We start from the raw sequence: 12,950 nt of genomic DNA, 5'->3' as shown, positions 1-12,950 counted from the left end.
GTGGAGAGGGAGAGGTGATTTCAATTGTATAACTTGCTTAAGAGACTAATAAAAAAGAATCTCAGGGAACAGAACTTCACCACAGGCAATCTTGGAAAATTAGAAATTTACCTAAGATTGCCAAGGCAAAGACAAATGCTAGGAAAATAAATATGAAACAAAGGTATAACAATGAATTGTGTATCAGCTTGCGGGCTAAGTCCTTCGTAGGCCCTGTGCGTGCCCAGGTAGTCATTCTGGGGCTACTTCTGATGGTAAAGACCCACTGTCACTGCTCTCATCCAAATTGCTTTCTCTATTAAAAGACAAAAGAGAATTTTGGTTTTTAATTCAGCAGGTAACATAATTGATCAGAATGGACTTAGAACAACTTTATACATTTATTAAGTTCCTATGATGACAATTTAAAAAAAAATGCATACCAGAGTAGGATCTGAATAAGATAAATCAGAGTATTCCAAAATATCTACCCTGGAATATTATTTTTTCAGGATATTTGTACGTATTTTGGAGAAATGGTTCATTCTATGGCAAAATGGACATGGGGTCCTGCATCAAATAGAATTCTTTTTTTTTTTTTTTTTTTTTTTGGTCTTTTTGCCTTTTCTTGGGCCATTCTTGCAGCATATGGAGGTTCCCAGGCTAGGGGTCGAATTGGAGCTGTAGACACCAGCCTAAACCAGAGCCACAGCAATTCGGGATCCAAGCCACGTCTGTGACCTATGCCACAGCTCATGGCAACACCGGATCCTTAACCCACTAAGTAAGGCCAGGGATCGAACCCACAACCTCATGGTTCCTAGTCAGATTCGTTAACCACTGCGCCATGACAGGAACTCCAGAATTTTTTTTCTTTTTTTAATGGCAGGACTGCTCAGGACCTTTATGTGCTCTCTTATGTATGAAGCTTTTCTTTAGTTTTAGTTAGGGAGCTCTTTTCGAAATGTATTTCTTGGGGCTAGTTTGCAAAGTATATACCTCAGGATACAGAGTTAGATTCTTAGACCAGGGAGTGGTGCCTAGGGCCTTGTCCTCGCCAAGCAAAGTGAAGTCTAAACCTGTTAAATTTAGCTGGTCTGCATTCAAGTTGTCCTTCTAGGTGAAAAAATAACTGTGCTTGCAAACCTGCTTGAAGAGCAGGCATGTCTCATTAAGAATAATGCCATTACTCTAGTAAATAAGGCTGAATGGTTTTAGGCTTTGGAAAATTGTAAGAGCTACCAGTAAATTTCAGCTTCTAGAGTACAGATGATGTTTATGGTTGTGGCTCTTATTCTAGTACTGTGGCTGACACATACTCAGAACCCAGTAAGAATTAGTTATTATTTTCAAATTTTCCTTCTCCACCCCACTCTCCATTTGGGTTCCAAATCTTATTGATTCTGTCTTGGAAATGTCTTGAATCTAAGCTCCTTTTGTTAATAAGAAAATTTTAATGTTAAATCCTTGTTCTGGTAACACATTGCTGGATAGTCATCTCAAGTTGGAGGCCTAAGCACCAAGCATTTTGTTTTATCTAATTATCTTGTTAGTGAGGAATTTGCACAAGAGTCAGCTGGATGATTCTTCCACTCCACGTGGTCATTCAGTGTATTCAGGTTACTTGGTCTGAAGGATCCAAAATAGCTTTGCCCACATGCCTTCTATCCTGTGACTTCTCCATGCAGTGTAGCTGGATTTCTTACATGGCAACCTAGGGCTCTGAGAGATCAAAACAGAAGTTGCCAGTACTCTTAATGGCTAAGCTTGGAACAGGGATAGGGTCACTTTGGTCTAAGCAGTCATGATTCAAGGGGGGAGAACAATCCTTCTGCCTACCCAGCAATCTTTTTTTCTTTTCTTCTCTCTCTCTTTTTTTTTTTTTTTTAAGGCCACATCTGTGACATATGGAAGTTTCCAGGCTAGAGATTGAATTGGAGATGTAGCTGCCAGCCTACACCACAGCCATAGCAATGCCAGATCCATTTGCGACCTATACCACAGCTCAAGGCAAGGCCACTGAGTGAGGCCAGGGATTGATACTAGTTGGGTTCTTAACCTGCTGAGCCACAATGGGAACTCCCAGCCCATCTATCTTTAACCTGCTGTAGTCCTCATCTCTTGGTATCACAGACTCTTCCAGTTGCATCCTATAGACCATGCTTCTATAGAGTTATCTTTCTACCAAAGAAAAAAGTAAAGCCCTGATTATTCCTACTTTTAACATCATCTGGCTACTGCCTATGTAATCACACTTAGGCTTTGTATCATAACACTGTAAACCTCTTACAACCTGGAATGAATCTGTATTCCACATGTCATGGTCCAGCATGTCTTTGTAAGAACCTCTGCCAATCTCAGAATAAACTTTGTCCTTTCAGGATTGCAAGCCATGCACACACTTTTTCATCTGCTTGGGATACACAAGCATTCTCTTTTCCTCTTTTTCCCTCCCTCTCTCTCTCTTTCTCTCTCTCCTTTACAAACTTTGGGGACAGAGACCATTTCTCATTCATCTTTCTGCTCTTAGTGTTTTAACACAGTGCCTGGCTAATCACAAATATGTCAAAAAATGGTTAGCAGGAAAATAACTGGAAGGGATGCAGTAGCAAAAAGATCAAGTGCCCTCAAGAAGCTGACATTTTTCATTCTTTTCCTGCACCTATCAAAGGTGACCAGCAGGGGAGTAGGGTGTGAGAAAGGACCACATGTATTCCAGAAGTCATGCAGACAGAATACTGTCAGATGATATTTTGCTCCTTGCTTCCCCATGCATGTCTATCTGGTTATTTACTTTAGAATTTCTGCCTTCTAGAACTGATATCACTCACATTTTGTCAAGTGTAGTGAAGATAAAGGGATGAAGTTAACTTTGCAAATGCCCCTGCCTTGAGCCATAAGGATGCTGTGGGAACTGCATAAAATGAGTTTTGGGCCTAAAAGTATCATGCCTCTTCTGCTTCTGCCACAAGAAACCTGTGATTTTGTAGTACAGATATTCATTTTATAGTTCAATAGTTTAATTATGAACAAAACATCAGTGATGCCAGATTGTGCTGACAAGTACTGCAATGTCTAATAGGGGATACATTATTTGGCAGGTGTGCAATGATTTAAAACTCAACAGTAAGCTGGAAAAAAGTCTATTTTCAGTACTAGATAGCTAGAAAGAGCAAGCTAGTGAGAGATAGATGCATAGATAGATAGATGGATAGATAGATGAAGAGATAGATGAATGAATAGATAGGTGCATGGATAGAAGCATAGATAATGCACAGATAGATGAATAGATGGATAGACAAGTAAGTAGATAGATAGATGGATGGATAGATAGATAGATAGACAGACAGACAGACAGATCAATAGATACCCTATATGAAAAATAACAGAAGAAACCAGAGCCCAAGCAGGAGTACCTGGATATCCCACAATCCACAGAGACCGAAGAAGTGAAGAAGTTAAGCATCCTACGTGGCCTGATTCCAGGTCCTCTGGTTTCCACTGTGCTAAGATGGGACAGCTCCTGGTGCATAGCTCCTCCACAGAGGTTGGAATTAGCTCACCTTAAGGAGATCATGGCAGTGGTGGTGGCAAGCCAGCTCCAGTCATTCCACAGCCTGAGTGCTTGGACCCCAGGCTGGGAGGGCAACCCCTCTCTGGAATACCAGTAGGCAGTCTATTGCTCTGTAAGAACTCAAAGGGCCTCTTGTCCCCTCATCCTACATTGAGTTTTTCAGCTCAGTCTTGTTCAATATTGTTTCACCTTGGTGAGTTTTTGACTCTTCAAGGACCACGCTTCAAGAGTCTTTTAGGCAGGGTTCCATTCTTTTTCTAAGTACTCCCGACTCCTTTGGCAGTGCTCTCTGTGCAAAGTAGGCTCAATAAATGGTGCTGACAATTAAGTATTCAACAAGTGTTTACAGAGCATCGGGTGACCAAAACAATGATAAAATTACCCTTTCAAATCTCCACATCTATTGATCATTCCTTACCACTTGTCCTTCCTTACCTTTTCTTTTAATTGAAATATAGTTGATTTCAGATATTATATTCATTTCAGGTGTATAGCATAGGAATTCGGTATTTTTGCAGGTTTTATTCCAGTGTAAGTTGTTATAGATAATGGCTATAATTCCCTGTGCTATACAGTATATCCTTGTTGTGTTTCTATTTTATGTAGAGTTAGTTTGTATTTGTTAATCCCATATCCCTCATTTGTCTATCCTCCCCTCCCCTCCCCTTTGGTAAACCTAAGTTTGTTTCCTGTGTCTGTGAGTCTATTTCTGTTTGCATACACACATTCATTTTTTTTTACCCTTCCACACGTAAGTGATATCATACAGTATTTGTCTTTCTCTGACTCATTTCACCGAGCATAATATTCTCCAGGTCCATCCATGTCACTACAAATGGCAGTATTTCATTCTTTTTATGGCTGAGTAGCATTCCATTGTCTCTATGCACCACCTCTTCTTTATCCATTCGTCTGTGGATGGGCACTTGTGTTGCTTCCATATCCTGTTGTAAATAATGCTGCTCTGAACATTCATTTTCTGCCTCACCTTTGACAACTTAATGGACTCCCATGCCCTGCCTCCACTTCCTAGACCCTCCCTGACAAGCTCTTTCTTTTCCCTTTGCCATTATTCAGCAATTGTAAGACTAAATCTGTCCCCAATAGTACATTACTAGTGTAAGTTAGAGCCATGACTAGAACCCAGGTCTACGTATAATCAAAGATCAAGGAACAATCAAATCATGGTGACTTTATTCATGGGGAGGAAACCCAGATGGCCCTGCTCATAATACATGCTTCTAAATCAGAGAATATTCCCCAAGGACATTGTTAGGACACTGTCCAGCTAGAAGATATTCAGAAGATATTCACTCCTTTACCTGCCCTAGGGAAATGGGAAATTCAATGCCTGAGCCATTTACCCTAGAGAATAATCCATGCTGGAAATTTTGCTTAAAGTATTCTTTTAAAAGGCCCTTCTGTCTTTATTATGACTACTAGGCTGCTGGGTCTGCCTGAGCATATGAGGTTGCAAAGAGTATTTCTTTTTATTCAGACCTTGCATTCTCTATACAATGAAGAGTTTCTTGGCACATAGTTGGCAATTACTATCTAGGTTTTCTGCATAACGTAGGTTTTTAAGCTAGGCTTTTAACTCAATAGACATCAGGCTCCCGTGAAAATACATGTGAGCTAACACAAGCAGAAATAAACACGATTCTAATCAATTTAGTTGTTGACAAAAGCATGTGGTTTCGTTGCTTGGGGCCAAAGTTTTAAGAATGGGCTCTGATTTCTTTCAAGGCAAACCCATTATTTATGTGTGCAAATAGGGTAATTAAGTGTCCAATTACCAGAGTTGCATTGGCAAATGGGGGCTTTGTGTGAGCAAAATTCCCCAGTTTGGGACCAGCTGAAACTAAGGTCTTTGGTTTTTGAATCAATCCCCCACAATAACACAGGCAGGGAGAAATACCCGTCTTTCCTGGAGGTGAAGCCCAGATTCAAGGCTCTCCTGGATTTTGGTGTTGGAGTGAAGTAGAAAACCTGTCTTAGGGTCTTGAGCTTTTTCTTTCATACTCTATTCTGAAAAATAATTAAGCATTTCAAGTGCTTTCAGATTGTCCTTTTTTCCTGCCAGCTCTGTTAGGATCAATTACTGAAGGGTGAAATACCTGTAAATGTTCTTTATGAAGATTTAACCATATGTAACCCCTAGATTGAAAGACCATTCATAAAACAGCTTTCTTCTTCAGCTCTTGGGTGAAATCGAACAGGTCCCATGACACTTTGAACTTCCAGTAAGAAGTTTCCTGGACACTTTTAGTCACAAAGCTGGTCTCCTTATAGTAATCAAGTGGTTCTTACTGGTCCAGTTCCAGGCAGGAAAGAGTAGGTCTATCCCTCCTGCCTCTTTCAGCATCCTGAATGGGCTCCTAGAGGAGGAGCCTGGAAAGTTAATGGTGGCAGGCAGATGGGCAGAAAACCAGAACTTAAGGTACCACTGAATCAATCAATGGTGAGTTTACTATTTTCTTCCCTTTATTATCTCCTGCCCAAGACCCAAAGCCACTAGTTACAGACAGAAAGGGCTCCAAGGAAGGTGGTTTAACTTTGGTCTGAGAAGGGAGAAGGGGGCCCTTGGGGTCACAGAGGGAGGGAAGCCCCTGTTTTTATTCTTCCTTTTACGTTCATTTGGCCCCAGCTTCCAGGCAGTCCTGGGATGTTGGTCAGATACCCAACATTCCAAAGAAGGGAAACTTGGGCGTTGGGAGGGAGTTCCATGATTTTTTCTCTATTGTCTCACTCCTTAGCCTTGGAGGCCAAAAGAGCTGGCCTTTACTCTTTGTCCCTTAGCCTTTAATATGCCGAGGGCTTATATGGTTTTGGAATATTCCTTTGCTATGCTGACCACCAAATAAACTTTTGTCCAAATATTTCATGTCCAGGACAAAGCTCCCTCCTTGAAAAAGCCTTCTTTCCAGAAATAGCTTTATCTACCCCCTTTATAAGTCTTGTTATAATAGTCTCAAAAGTTCCTCTGGTTTGTAGGCTGCTGTCTTCATCTGCGGAGTCATTCCCACCTCCAGCGCTTGCTTTAGTCCTTTCAAGAAATGTTTAAATAAACCACCAAATATGTCACCCTCTTAATGAAATATCCCAAGAAATATTAAAAGATATGCATTAGGATGTCAATTAAGCATTGAAAGTCCTTAAACAAAATTGAATTTATATGACTATTTTATAGATAAGACTGCAATAAAAATTTTTGTCCAAGCTCTGGAATTTTTGAGGTTGAAAAGAGGAAGAGGCGCTAAAATAGTTAGAAGACAGTATTTGATCTACAACAGGTGCAAACTGGAATATACTCTAACCCTCATTATAGACTTTATGGCCAGTGCTACCTCATCTCTTGGTAGAGCTCTTCATGACTTTTCTATCCACTGTTCTGTGTGTGTGTGTGTGTGTATACAAACCCCATGTAAATGTACACTTTAAGCTCGTGTTATAGGCTAGACTAAGACAACCAAGGAAAACGATGTGGAAACATTAATATTGCCTGTAAAATTATCTTTATGCAGCTTCCACCTTTCTATCTTTTCCCTAATACAGTTTTTCACAAACAGAAGAGGTCAGTTTCTTGGCACCTCATTCTACCAGTGTTTGTGGTCAAGCATTTTGACTATGAGAATCATTCTCATGGGTTAATGTCTAGGTTTTGCCATTGCCTACCTATGTAACTTCACTTCTATTATACTCAGTTTTCTCATCTATAAAGTGAAAAGAATAATAATATAATCTCTGAGAATTTCGTGAAATAATTTGTGTTGAAGTTCTAAGCAGAGTGCTTAGCCGAGGTCAGTGGTCAATGGATGTCAGCTCTCATTAGAGTGACCGTATAATTCAAATAATTCATTGTGCAATTTTGCATTGGAAGCTCTTAATTGTGTTGGAATGATGAGCTTATCCTGTGGCACAGGCTTGAGAGAGGTTATCTCAGTTGAATAAGAATGTGTTCATCTCAACTCCTGTTTTGTAAATGACCCTCTACAGAAGGACTCTGATGACCAGTGTCCACAGAATGCTATGGAATGTGGCATTAATGTTGCATATTTTACACAGGCCAGGGTTCTCAGAGAGATTTAAATCTAAGAGTCTTTCTCAGATATACTTCATCTCTTCTGAAAGAGAGTCCAGTTCTCAGGCTGCAATATGCAAGTCCAGTTCTCAGGCTGCAATATGCAAGTCCAGTTTGCCCAGTATTGAATTGAGAGTCTGTTCTTTCTCGTTAATTAGCAAGTGTTGTTTAAACACTTACTGCTTTGGAGGAGGAATACTTCCTAGGAGAGGGGAGAAGGAAGGAGCTGGCAAAGAGCTCAACAACTGAGTCTTAAGCCAAACCCCAAAAGAAAGCCACAGCCACCACTACCACAACCAAAAAACATACTATGTTGCTGAATTCCTAAATTTCTTTTTCAAATCCAGAATATTTTCCCCAGAGTACATTGTAATAGTCAGTTCTAACCAAACCTTAATCTATATCTTCTAAAGTTATCAAACCAGGAGTTCCTACTGTGCTGCAGTAGCTTAAGAATCCGACTGGAGTGTCTCAGGTCACTGTGGAGGTGCAGGTTCGATTCCTGGCCCAGTGCAGTTGAAAGTATCTTGAATGTATTTAAGTTCAAGAATACTTATTCCTGACATCAGCTTTTATTTTTCCTTACTTGCTGAGTTCCCATTAATCAAGATTTCTTGTTTGTTTGTTTTTTCTCCACTTATAGTTGATGTACAAAATTATATTATTTTTAGGTGTACAACTTAGTGATTCAGTATTTCTAATATATAAAATAATGGCTATTTCCCTATGCTGTGCAATATATTCTTTTGCTTATTTTATACATAGTGGTTTGTGTCTCTTAACCTATAGCCCTCCTTCCTTCCATTTCCCCACTGGTCACCACTAGTTTGCTCTCTATATCTCTGAGTCTGTTTCTGTTTTGTTATACACATTCATTTGTTTTATTTTTAAAATTCTGCATATAATTGATAACATAGAGTATTTATCTTTGACATATTCACTAAACATAATACCCTCTAGGTTCATCCATGTTGTTGCAAATGGCAGAATTTCACCCTTTTTATAACTGAGTAGTATTCCATTATATATATGTACCACATCTCCATCCATTCATCTGTTGTTGAACATTTAGGTTGCTTCCATATCTTGGCAATTTGTGAATAATGCTGCTGTGAACATTGGTGTGCATGTATCTTTTTGAATTAATGTTTTAATTTTCTTTGGTATATACTTAGCAGTGGAATTGCTGGATCATTTGGTAGTTCTATTCATTTTTGGAAGAACCTCTAGACTGTTTTGCATATTGGCTACAACAATTTACATTCCCATCAACAATGTCCAAGGGTTCCCTTCTCTCCACATCCTTGCCGACATTTGCGTTCTTTTTTTTTTTTTTTCTTAATGGCCACACCCATGGCATATGGAAGTTCTCAGGCAAGGATTGAATCCAAGCGGCAGCTGCAACCTATGCTGCAGCTGTGGCCACACCAGCTCCTTTAAGCCACTGTACCAGGCCAAGATCAAACTTGCACCTCCACAGCAACCCAAGCAGCTACAGTTGGATTCTTAACCCACCATGCCATAGCAGGAATTCTGTTACCTCTGTTCTTTTTGATGATACTGAGAGGTGTGAGGTGATGTCTCATTGTGGTTTTGATTTTAATTTTTCTGATGATTAGTGGTGTTGAATATTTTTTCATGTGTCCATTGGCCATCTGTATGTCTCCTTGGGAAAAAGGTCTTATTCTCATTTTATAATTGAGTAGTTTGTTTCATGTTGAGTTGTATGAGTTGCTTATATATTTTAGATATTAACCCCTTATAGTCATATAATTTGCAAATATTTTTTCCCATTCAGTAGGTTGTCTTTTTGTTTTATTTATTATTTCCTTTGCCATGCAAAAACTTATTTTATTGTTTTTTAAGATCTATTTTGAATATGAAATCATGAATCACCAATTGCCACCCTAGACAAATATCACCCCCTTCTATCAACATATGCTCAAGCAATAACAATTATCCTGATATACCAAAACAGTGTCTTGTTTCTGATGAAGGTAGCACTCCAGTGTATATACATTACCTTAGGTGGAAAATGAAACAAGGCCTAAAAGGACAAAAAATCAGCATAACCCAGCTGAGTCCAGACTTGCAGACTCCTTCTTATCCAACAGGCCCATGTAACGGATTGATTTCCCTAGTACAAAAATAGCCCTGAGGCTGCAGACTACGTGGCTCAACAAAATGACCCCTGTCTATAAAAAACCAAGCACTCCCCTTCAGAGGGGAGCCTGAGCCTTGCTTGCTCAGAGCTCCTGACCACTCTGTTGGTCAATAAACTCTGCTTGCAATCTCTGCTCCAGCCTCCGCCTCCTTCTTCCCCACTGTTCAAACACATTACTTTGAAATAATTGTGTAAAAACTTTAAGGTTTAATTTGGTCCCATTTGTTTATTTTTGCTTTTGTTTCCTTTGCCTTAGGAGATGGGTCCAAAATACTATTGTTATGATTTATATAAAAGAGTGTTTGGTGTATGTTTTCTTCTAGAAGCTTTATGGCTTCAGGTCTTACATTTAGGTCTTTAATCCATTTTGAGTTTATTTTGTGTATAATGTTAGAGAATGTTCTAATTTCATTCTTTTACCTGTAGCTGTTCAAGTTTCCCACCACCACATATTGAAGAAATTTTCTTTTCCTCATTGTATATTCTTACCTACTTTGTCATAGATAATTGACCATAAGTGTGTGGGTTTAGTTCTGGGCTCTCTGTTCTCTTCCATTGATCTATATTTCTGTTTTTGTGACAGTACCATGCTGTTTTGATTACCATAGCTTTGTAGTATAGTCATAAGGCAGGGAGCGTGATATCTCCAGCTTTGCTCTTTTTTTCTCAAGGCTGTTTTGTCCCATTAATCAAGATTTCTCATGTAAAATACAGTAAATTTCCAGTAAGTCACAGTTCATGATTATACATATTCAAATATTCCCCATGTAAACCCATGTCTCTAAGTTACATAAAAACCTAAGGCTATTCAATTAAGTTTACTAGTACTGAATATATCCTCTGTGTTCATTAATATGTTGATATTTGGATGGAAAGTGGAATAGAGAGCTTTAAATATGTTCCTGCATTCAAGAAACTTATAGTCTTAATGGGGATACATAATCCTAATAATGCCTTCAACAAATGAAGTATATGAAAACAAAAATGAATACTACAAGAAGCCAGAATTTGATATTTCATTTATTATCGTTAACTTACACACATTAGGTGAGCACTTACTCCAGCTCAAGCCCTTTGGTTGGATGGCCTCAAGTCTAATGTAAAACAGGATAGGTTTGACCCCTGGTCTCAGGAAGCAGATAGCTGAGAGATAATTACCTCTCATAAGAGAATATGATCATCTTTAAAAGAGTTACAAGCCAGGTCTTCCGACAGCTATCTTAAAGTGTTTCTTTTTCTTTTTCTTTCTTTTTTTTTTTTTTTTTTAACCCTGAACTCCTAATCCATCCCACTCCCTCCCCCTTCCCCCCTGGCAACTGCAAGTCTGTTCTCCATGTCTGTGAATCTGTCTGTTTTGTAGATAGTTCATTTGGGCCATATTTTAGATTCCACATATAAGTGATATCATAGGGTATTTGTCCTTCTCTTTCAGATTTATTTCACTTAGTATAATAATATCTAGTTACATCCATCTTGGCAACCACCTTTTTTATTTATTTTTTAAATTATTTCCCAAATACATTTTTTTTTCTACTGTACAGCATGGTGACCCAGTTACACATACATAGATACATTCTATTTTCTCACATTATCATGCTCCTTCATAAATGACTAGAAATAGTTCCCAGTGCTACACAGCAAGATCTCATTACTAAAGTGTTTCTTTTATGCATCAGTGTCCTGTTTTTTAAACTAGTCAAAAGGGCTCAATCTAAGGGCAAAAGAGGGGGCATATTTTTATCTTTCGTTTTGGTTCTTAAAATTGGCTGCACATTGAAATCTTCAAGTGATTCCAATGTACAACCAAAGTCACAATCCACCAGTTTAGAGCAATTCTTCTGAAACTTTAATGTACATACAACTGCAGACACTTAAATAGTAGGTGTAGGGCTGAGGCCAGTGGTGCTGCTGGTCCATGGAACATGTTTTGAGTAGCAAGGGTTGTGGTTTGGAGACTGTGTGTGTGTGTGTGTGTGTGTGTGTGTGTGTGTGTGTGTGTGTTTGTACACGAATACATGTATATGTGCATATTCCTAATGCAGCTTTTACAATTCCCTCCAAAATCCAACTTGTCTTCTCTCCCTGGGTTTCAACCTGGTGTGGCACACTCAACCAGGCGAGATTTTCACTCTTGTTTGTGGAGCATCCCTGATGAAGTCACCTACACAATGATCCTGCTGACTCATGCACACAGAACCTCCTTGGGCCATCAGGATGGTTCTTTTTGCTGTTAGTTCAGGTTTCTGCTCTGATGTGCTCATCTGCTCATTCTAGAGGGGCTTTGCTGCTAATGGCATCAATTAGCAAGCTCAGGTCTCTCTGGTCGTAGACACCTCATAATTTCTTCACTAATGCAGTTGGATCTTTTTCTTTTTCCAAATCATTAGGCATCTCTTCCATGTTACTTTTCACTTTCCAGCCTGTAGTGGATAAGGCTTCTATTTTAATACCATCTCAACACATTTGTGTGTTAGGGTAAGTTGGGGAGAAACCAGGTGCTAACTGATTTTTTTTTTAAAGAGAAGTTTCCTTTTTCTGAATCCCACTAAGACATTGATGCTGCTTTCTGTCTTTACTTAAATCTGAGCATGGAGTCTTGGTCTTGATCATAGGTACAATGAAGGCTGTGTCTGGACAGGAGACTGAGTCAGGGAAGATGGGGAGGAGGGAAAGTGGGCGCCAAGGAGCAGACTTCCCTGGGCCATACCTACAAAGTAGATGGTAAGGACCCCTCTCTTTGGGGAAAGGACAGAGATAGTGCTTTGTCCTGAATCTCAACATCTTAGGAAGGAGAAGCCCAAGTGAAGCCAAGGGAGATCTGGGGCTACTTCCTCTGGTGTGAGTTGTGTGGGAGACTCCTTGTTTCAGGGATTTTCACCCTTTAATGTGCAGAGGAATCCATTGAGGACCTCATTACAAACACAGTTTCCTCTTAGTTAGATCAAGGTGGGGGGCCGAGTCTGTGCATTCCTTTCTTTCCTTCTTTTTCCACCTTTTTTTTTTTTTTGCAGATTATAATGTTTTATATCTACAACTATCTATAATGAAAAACATAGAATTATAGAGGGTCACAAATTGAGAAGCCTTTAGTTTTTTCTTTTTAACTTTTATTTTGCATTGATTTACAACATTGTATTAGTTTCAAGTATACG

At 39.2% G+C, this 12,950-nt stretch overlaps 1 long non-coding RNA gene across 1 annotated transcript in view; it reads left to right on the top strand.

Annotated features, from left to right (window-relative positions):
- The window catches only part of LOC146397227 (uncharacterized), a 317,714-nt gene that overhangs the window by 971 nt on the left and 303,793 nt on the right, over positions 1-12,950 (top strand). The window lies entirely within an intron of this gene.

This window comes from Sus scrofa, chromosome 13 (genome assembly GCF_054392235.1).
Source record: "Sus scrofa isolate SSC_HxYL_T2T_F1_AM1 chromosome 13, Sscrofa_HxYL_maternal_Yorkshire_Landrace_v2.0, whole genome shotgun sequence".
NCBI lineage: Eukaryota > Metazoa > Chordata > Mammalia > Artiodactyla > Suidae > Sus > Sus scrofa.
The sequence above is the reverse complement of the archived record's forward strand: the minus strand, read 5'-3'. Positions and strand labels throughout refer to the sequence as shown.